Here is a 9,184-nt window from a genome sequence, read left to right on the forward strand (position 1 = left end):
AACTTCTCTTCTCCCCAATCCCATTCAATACTTCCTCATTAGTTATGTGATCTACCCATCTAATCTTCAGCATTCTTCTGTAGCATCACATTTCAAAAGCTTCTATTCTCTTCTTGTCCAAACTATTTACCGGCCATGTTTCACTTCCATACATGGCTACACTCCATACAAATACTTTCAGAAATGACTTCCTGACACTTAAATCTATACTATCTATACTATCTATCTATACTATCTATACTATCTATACTATACACTTAAATCTATATATACATCCATCATACTGCATCCGAATAACCCCACTGGTAGCTGCTGACACGACTATTGGTGAATGCAGACAATGAAATGTAGTCTGCCGAGTATACAATCACTAGCAATTGTTGACGATTTTCGTTCCAGAAAATGAAATTCTATGATGTGAGAGATTGGAGGGCACTCTCACTTCTGATCTGGTACAGGGAATACGATCTACGGCGATTTGACTTCATACATTGTGATGAAATGGTTGGCAGCAGTTTGCGTGCTCTAGGGAAAGAAATACGGTAAGCTTTACCTGTGTTCAAAGGAACAGGGTGCCGAATTAAACGACTGCAGTAAAAGCACGGCTTTGGTGGGGCGACAAAGCGCGTTTTTTTGTGGAGAACGATGAAGAGACATTTCCAGACAGCCCCAAGCCGCGGTCGTATTGTGCAAAACACATTAGCTTTGGCGCCAGACGGCCAGGTATACGGCCTAGCGCTAGAAAGTCGCCGACAGCGCATTGTAGGCCTTGTTAGCGAGCAAGCTGCCAAAAGAAATGTAAACGTTCTGCAAATGTCCATGGGACAGGAAAACTGGCGCCCAGACGTGCAGACTCTGTTTCAAAACATCTTTTGTCAATATGAGTCTATGGCCATTGTTTCCAAACTTTGAAGTGGATGCAACAGGGGAGATAACAAGCTGTTTATGGAGGGCTGTGCTTCCATCCTGTATTGTGTTAGCAAAAGACACAGCAAACATGTGGGAAAGAGGCCGCAAAGCTGAACTTTTTTTCCGTTTTCTGCCAATTAACTCTAAGTCTCTGATTGGTCAAATCGATTTGCAGTGCAAAGACCATTCACCGAGCTTAGAATGCTGGGCTCCAGCTCGTGATTGGCTTGTGCGAAATTGGGGGAAGTCAAAAATGAGAAATGTGCTTTTGGAACCGAGCTGAGAAGGCAACACAGAGAAAGGGAGATCTGGACTCTGGCAGAAGTCTGTTGTACTGGCGCTTTGCTAGTAAAGAACTGCTGGTCTCTACCCAAACGGTGAGACTCGTGTCCTTTGCCAGGGCGCGACTTAGAGCCTGTGCCAGTCACCTTCTGAACTGTCATAGGTACTGCTTATATTGTCACGGTCACAACGAGTGACGTGTGGGTGTACTTACTTGTCTTGAGTCGGCCGTCTAAACATTTGACGTATTCCGACACGCACAGTCATCCCACGGAGTCAAATTGGTTTGGCAGACCAGCAAACGGGTCCACCTGCACACTGGAATCCGTCGGGGTTTCAGGGGCTCTTAGGGAAGTACCTGCGTTCTGAATTAACCAAACGCAAGACCGCTTACTTACATTTTTCGGGAACACGCCATTAATAACAGACTGCCGCCGTCTATGACTTCAGTCGCCGAACGCATCGTGGTGTGCCGGCTTGACCAGTAGGATGGTAAAGTATTCGCTGCTGCGACGTAGGGCTATAATATCTATTTCTCAGCACCCTGTTCTTTCGAACCATATTTTTCCTTGTTTTTTCTATGGTAGAATAAAGATGCTTGGCGGTGGCGTAGTTTGATGCCATAACCTGGATTCAGGTGTATGAAGTGAGATACAGCGAGTAGTGTTCTGGTTAGTGTCATGTGTCGATCCACAGCACATCACTTTGTCAACCATAGATCCCATTTTAGTAAGGCTTTTGCTAAATAAATATTTTCTTATGATGTTTCTTTAATAATTTTGTTGTCTTGTCTTGTTTGAGATCAATAAATCGATTGTGAATTAGACTACAACTTCTCCCTGAGTTCTGATTAACAGTTCCTTTGCATTTTTATGGCATTCTAGATCAGAAACATAAGGAGTAACTTTTTTCATTTGGTGTCCACTGCGTGAATCTTTTACTCCATTAACCATAATCATCTTTCAAGCAGTCAGGGAATTATGTTAAGGATTAGAGCGGCTTTCCTCACAATTCTTTTCACACAGCATTCTCTTATAAGTTGAGACTTTTATTTGTCTTAACTACACTACTAGCGACTGAATTCGCAACACTAGGAATGAAATGAATGTGCGTGTGGTTAGGGCCTCCCGTGGTGTAGACCAGTCGCCTGGTGCAAGGATATATATATATATATATATATATATATATATATATATACTTTTTAGACGACTGCACTTCGGCGACTTACGTGTCAAAACACCAGCAACTGTATCCAGTAACAAACTTTAACTTACTGTACGAAACCAAATTGGTCGATACAACAAGTGATGAAATTGGTAGGTATTTTGAGGATACAAAGAGTGAGGAATTTAGGGCTCAGAGCTCTAACTAGACTGGGCATTGAGTAAAATTGTGCTTGTATGACGTAATACCGCGCTACTTCAACTCTACGCTAGAATTCAACTTTTGGTTAGTAACCACCTGCTTTGTCGAGTATCAGCAATCCCTGACCAGAATGTCTGCAGTGGGTGAGAGATCAGGCAAACAGACTGGCCGGGGCGACGGTGGAGCACCTGTGAATCGAAGTCGTCAGGACGGCACGGGACACGTACGGTCTTGGCGTTATGTCGCTGAGACGTAACACCTCACAGACCTCGCAGACAACCCAGAACTACTGGAAGCGACACGGATAAAAGTGACGATCAGCTCCACCGTTTACTAGTTAAGGGAGCAAGAGGTGGTCGTGTTATGTAGCCAACTGCGCCCCACACAAGCACGGCAGGTGCACCCCTCGCATGGCGATGGCCAAAGCAGTGTGACAACGTCACCTTGCTCGGAGGATCCCCACACACGAATACAACCCTCGTGGTGCTATACGAAGGACATAGACTTGCCGAGAAATACTAGCTGTTGCTGCACTTGTGTCAATTGTTGTCGTTCGTTCGACACTATAAGCACATCCGTCTCTGTTGTCATGCCAAGGTTAGCCATTAAAATGGTTTGTGGACTGACACACCGTGGACGCCGAAGCACAGTTTATGTCAAGACTCTTCTATCTGGAAGCAGATACATATCGTGTCTCAACATACGTGTCGTGGCTGTAGCATACGGAGAGGCTGAGCGAATAATATTTTTGTCCATTCGGCCGCTAGGCTAGTTAGTGGGTCCGCCGAGATTCTTCGTGGCGTTTTGTATGACCCTCCTGAAGCCATCGATTTCGTATTGATATGGCCGTCACGGAATCGCATTATTGCCAAAGATTGTGTGACTGCTTTCGCTGATCGGGTCAACTTCACGGTACAGTGTTTGTTCCCCAATGGTGATGCTACGTTCCAAGAGGTCTACCACAGCTCTCATCGTCCAGAATCGGTTTTATGGGCACGAAGGTGAATTACCGCATCTGATCTGGCCACCACAGTCACTAGATCTCAATATTATTGAGCCTTTGTGGTCGGCTTTTGAGAGAAGAGTGCGCGATTGCTGTCCATCTACATCGTCGTTACCTGACCTTGTCACCATTTTGCAGCGAGAATGGTATACGATCCCATTGAAACCGTATAGGAACAGTATTTATCCTTTCCGAGACGTGTGGGATCTGTTATGAATGCCAACGAGTTTCCCACAGCATGATTAGCCACGGTAATGCATAGTGATTTTGGTTTTTCCATATTTTTTCGTTGTGCTGAAATATGAAACCTTCGTGTCTTCCAGCGTGCAGTACACCTCATGTCACTTTGACGTATGTTGCACGCCATCTTCGTGGTGGAAAATTTAAAATGCTAGATGTGTATATTTAACATTACGTGGCCCTACAGCAAAGCTACCACCTGTTATGCTGATTCTTATTCTTGTTTCCTCTGTGTTCTGTTGACTATGATGTAAAGGTATGGAAGTGCTAGAGGAGGGGGCTGAACTAGGGAGGTGGGTGGGGAAATATTAAACCAAGGTAGGTGGTAAGAAAAGACACAACCCTCTAAACTGTTTGTGACGAACATGATTTCCAAGCAACACTTCGAATGGGAACAAGTTAATTCATAAGGTACCGATGTGTGTATTTTTTTCTTTCAGATAACACGCGTTAGGATCAGGATTTGCTGCCTCAAAAAGCCGGCGTATGCACACTCAATCCCAAACAGTTGGTTTAGGCGGGCCTTACACGGTGGGGGTGCGAATCTGCTGCTAATTCCTAGTAACGTCCCTAGATAATTCCGGCCGTAATCCGGCTCAGAGAGGGAGCCGGGGAAGAAAGCAACCGCCGACGTTGGGGACGCAATCTGTGCTCTGCGCTTCTGTTGGAGGTGTGAATTTCAGCAGACACAACCACTGACAACTCCAGCAGTGAGGTATCTGTAGTTCTAAACCACTATGAAGTAACACGAGTGTGTTAAACATTAATTGGGGATATGCACCATTTTCCAAGTACTTCGATCATCATATAACTCAAAAATCATGTTAGTAAGTTTGTTGCCACAGCAGTTTTCGCAGCAGATACTTACAAATTGCAGTACCTTAAAATAAAGAGGTCTTTCGCATGCTGCGGCTGTGCAGCGTTTTTCTTTTGGTCCACTCCCGCATTATGTGCCGTGATTAACGATGAAACAAGACTGTTGCTCTCTATGTGGCGAGGATTCAGCTTTGCTCATTGCTGTCTGCAGTAACACTACGTAATGCCTGACAACGGAGAATGTCTCTGGGACAACTCTGCACCGGCGCGTAAGCACGTTCTATTCCCTCTACACGCATACCACAGTAAAACGGAGGTGAAGCACATGTCTTATGTACAGCACCTACCACTGTATTTCGACGCCTCTCACAAAATTCCTTTGTCACAGAATTCTCCGTCCGCTGGTGTAAACGTTGATCTTCAATGTATCGTCACAATATCGCCGTTGTCCTACACATGGTCATTTCGAGAACATTTCGCGCCCCTATGTTTTCCTACGTAGACTTACACCTACATCTACATCTACATTTATACTCCGCAAGCCACCCAACGGTGTGTGGCGGAGGGCACTTTACGTGCCACTGTCATTGCCTCCGTTTCCTGTTCCAGTCGCGTATGGCTCGCGGGAAGAACGACTCTCTGAAAGCCTCCGTGCGCGCTCTAATCTCTCTAATTTTACATTCGTGATCTCCTCGGGAGGTATAAGTAGGGGGAAGCAATATATTCGATACCTCATCCAGAAACGCACCCTCTCGAAATCTGGCGAGCAAGCTACACCGCGATGCAGAGCGCCTCTCTTGCAGAGTCTGCCACTTGAGTTTGTTAAACATCTCCGTAACTCTATCACGGTTACCAAATAACCCTGTGACGAAACGCGCCGCTCTTCTTTGGATCTTCTCTATCTCTTCCGTCAACCCGATCTGGTACGGATCCCACACTGATGAGCAACACTCAAGTATAGGTCGAACGAGTGTTTTGTAAGCCACCTCCTTTGTTGATGGACTACATTTTCTAAGGACTCTCGCAATGAATCTCAACCTGGTACCCGCCTTACCAACAATTAATGTTATATGATCATTCCACTTCAAATCGTTCCGCACGCATACTCACAGATATTTTACAGAAGTAACTGCTACCAGTGTTTGTTCTGCTATCATATAATCATACAATAAAGGATCCCTCTTTCTATGTATTCGCAATACATTACATTTGTCTATGTTAAGGGTCAGTTGCCACTCCCTGCACCAAGTGCCTATCCGCTGCAGATCTTCCTGCATTTCGCTACAATTTTCTAATGCTGCAACTTCTCTGTATACTACAGCATCATCCGCGAAAAGCCGCATGGAACTTCCGACACTATCTACTAGGTCATTTATATATATTGTGAAAAGCAGTAGTCCCATAACACTCCCCTGTGGCAAGCCAGAGGTTACTTTACCGTCTGTAGACGTCTCTCCATTGATAACAACATGCTGTGTTCTGTTTGCTAAAAACTCTTCAATCCAGCCACACAGCTGGTCTGATATTCCGTAGGCTCTTACTTTGTTTATCAGGCGACAGTGCGGAACTGTGTCGAACGTCTTCCGGAAGTCAAGAAAAATAGCATCTACCTGGGAGCCTGTATCTAAAATTTTCTGGGTCTGATGAACAAATAAAGCGAGTTGGGTCTCACACGATCGTTGTTTCCGGAAACCATGTTGATTCCTATATAGTAGATTCTGGGTTTCCAAAAACGACATGATACGCGAGCATAAAACATGTTCCAAAATTCTACAACAGATTGACGACAGAGATATAGGCCTATAGTTTTGCGCATCTGCTCGACGACCCTTCTTGAAGACTGGGACTACCTGTGCTCTTTTCCAATCATTTGGAACCTTCCGTTCCTCTAGAGACTTGCGGTACACGGCTGTTAGAAGGGGGGCAAGTTCTTTCGCGTGTAAGTGTTCGCCTCTAACTGTGATACGCCCTGTGTACATTCTTGGACCTGGGCTCCTCTTTCAGCTGGGAACCCCAAGCCGCGGCGGCATGAGTCCCGTGGGCCGTGTACCGGCCCTGTCTTCACCTTCACATCTCTAACAAGGTATTAAAACAATGTGGAGCAATTACATCTGATGTTTTCAGTCACATATGTAATGCATCACTGAATCAGGGTATTTTTCCAGGCAGCTTAAAATATGCCATTGTCAGGCCTCTCTACAGAATGGCGGAAACCACAGATGTCAATAATGACGGGCCAGTATCCTTACTTACAGCATTTTCAAAAATATTTGGAAAGTAATGTACACAAGAGTGGTTAGCCATCTCAACAGTAATGGGATACTCAGTAAATCACAGTTCGGATTTCAGAAATGCTGTTCCACTGAGACAGCAATATACAATTTCACTGTCCACGTATTAGAGTCTTTAAATAGTAAAATGTCACCAGTAGGAATATTCTGTGACTTATCCAAAGCATTTGATTGTGTGAACCATGACACTAATTTAGAGAAATTACAATTCTATAGCATAAATCGAACAGCATATTAAGTCATATCTACAGAACAGGGAGCATAAAGTCTCTTTATATGCTTCAGGGGATTCAAAGGAGTTTACCATTTCATCTAACGGGCGAAATTACATTAGGTGTTCCACAAGGTTCGATCATTGGTCCCCACCTGTTCTTGATATATGTGAATGACCCCCCTTCTTATGTGAAACAAGACGCTGAACTGACACTGTTTGCTGATGATACAAGCATAATTATTAATCCAGTAAAAGAAAGTCCGATAGAAAATGATACAAATAAGGTCTTTGAAAAAGTTTTAACTGGTTTTCTGTGAATGGACTTGCTCTGAGGTTGGAAAAAACACAGTACATCCAATTTTCTGCTGGAAAAAGTATAATTCCTTCAATAAACATAACACATCAAAAGAAGTAAGTAGCCAGGGTATAGTATACTAAGTTTTTGGGTGTACATATATATGAGAGTGTTAATTGGGAAATTCATGTTTTGAATCTCCTAAAGCGACTAGATTCAGCAACTTTTGCAACCAGATTAATTGCCAATTTTGAGGATGTAGAAATTAGTATGCTAACATACCTCGCATACTTCCACTTTTTGAAGTCATACGGAATAATATTCTGGGGCAACTCAACACTTAGGCAAAAGGTATCTACTGCTGAAAAGAAAGTAGTTAGAATAATATGTGGAGTTCATAGTCGCACATCTTGTAGGCATCTGTTTAAAAGGTTAGGAATTCTTACAACTGCTTCGCAGTACATTCACTCAGTAATTAAATTTTTTCTCAACAACATGGACCAGTTTAAAATCAACAGCGACATTCATGATTGCAATACCAGAAAAAAGAAAGACCTGAACTATCCTTTACTTAACCTATGTTTGACACAGAATGGGGTAAAATATGCTGCTATAAAACTTTTTGATAAATTACCAGATGAAATAAAATGTCTGACAGACAGCAATAATAGTTTCAAAACCAAACTGAAATCATACCTCCTCGACACCTCCTTCCATACCATAGATGAATTCTTGAAGATGAGTAAATAAATCTGGAGATTATAATATAATATATGCATTTTGTGCCATTTAAGGGAATGGGATAGGTAATAGAAATATTTAGGTATAACACTATAATGTAAAAAAAACATCCTTGTTTCCTGTGCGCGTTTCTTGTGCATTTGACACGTTCCACATCATAACGGTTTTTCCGTGCTATTGAGCAGTCGAATAGGTAACTAACTAACTAAATAACTAACTTACAGATAACTTCAAGAAGAAATTAAATGCATTACGGTCGCCAGCTCTCAGAGTCACACTGTTACTTTGTTGCAAAGTGTTCATCAAACCAGCCCACTCGACGCCTCTATAGCTGCCTTCGGCTCTAAAATTTTGTGACGTGATAGATAAATTCTTCCTTCTTCTTCAACAACCAAGGATAATTAGCATTTTATTTATTTATCTGTTTCTGTTGAAACGCGTACGTCGCGTATGTATTCTGTAACAGCGATGGCGAGACATGACAGAATCTCTGACCAGAGAGTTTTTTTATCGTAGCTAGTCTGCGCTTGACCGCGCGAGTGCGGAGTTGCACTCTGTCTGCAGTAGTAGTCAGTCGGTAGTTGCGTGTAGCGAGCCGGCAGGAACAGTAGTTGTGTGTGAGGATTCGGCGGGCGTCGACATGGGTCTCTGGTCACGGTTCTGGACGAGGTATATTGTTATCGAAGGTAATGAAGCAGCATTGCGCTCAGCTAATAACATATGTTAATTGTAATTAATTTGTTCAAGAATTGCCCCAATAATAATTTTCTTATAAAGTAACTGTTTTAAACAAAAGATTCATTTCAAGTCAAGTAATACTTCCTATGCATTCCCCTCAAGAATTAAAATTAAACATGGGCCAGCATTGCACGGAGCTGTGCCGAAAAACAAGAGCAGATATTGATGGAGTTTACTGATGTAAGAATTTTGGTTTTTTTTGTTCAGGTTTAATTATTGCACAGGGCCGAGGGTCAGCGCAGCTGCCCTTATAAAATTTATCAGGTTCATTTTAGCGTTAATTTTGTGGG

Source organism: Schistocerca cancellata, unplaced genomic scaffold (genome assembly GCF_023864275.1).
Source record: "Schistocerca cancellata isolate TAMUIC-IGC-003103 unplaced genomic scaffold, iqSchCanc2.1 HiC_scaffold_1104, whole genome shotgun sequence".
Lineage (NCBI taxonomy): Eukaryota > Metazoa > Arthropoda > Insecta > Orthoptera > Acrididae > Schistocerca > Schistocerca cancellata.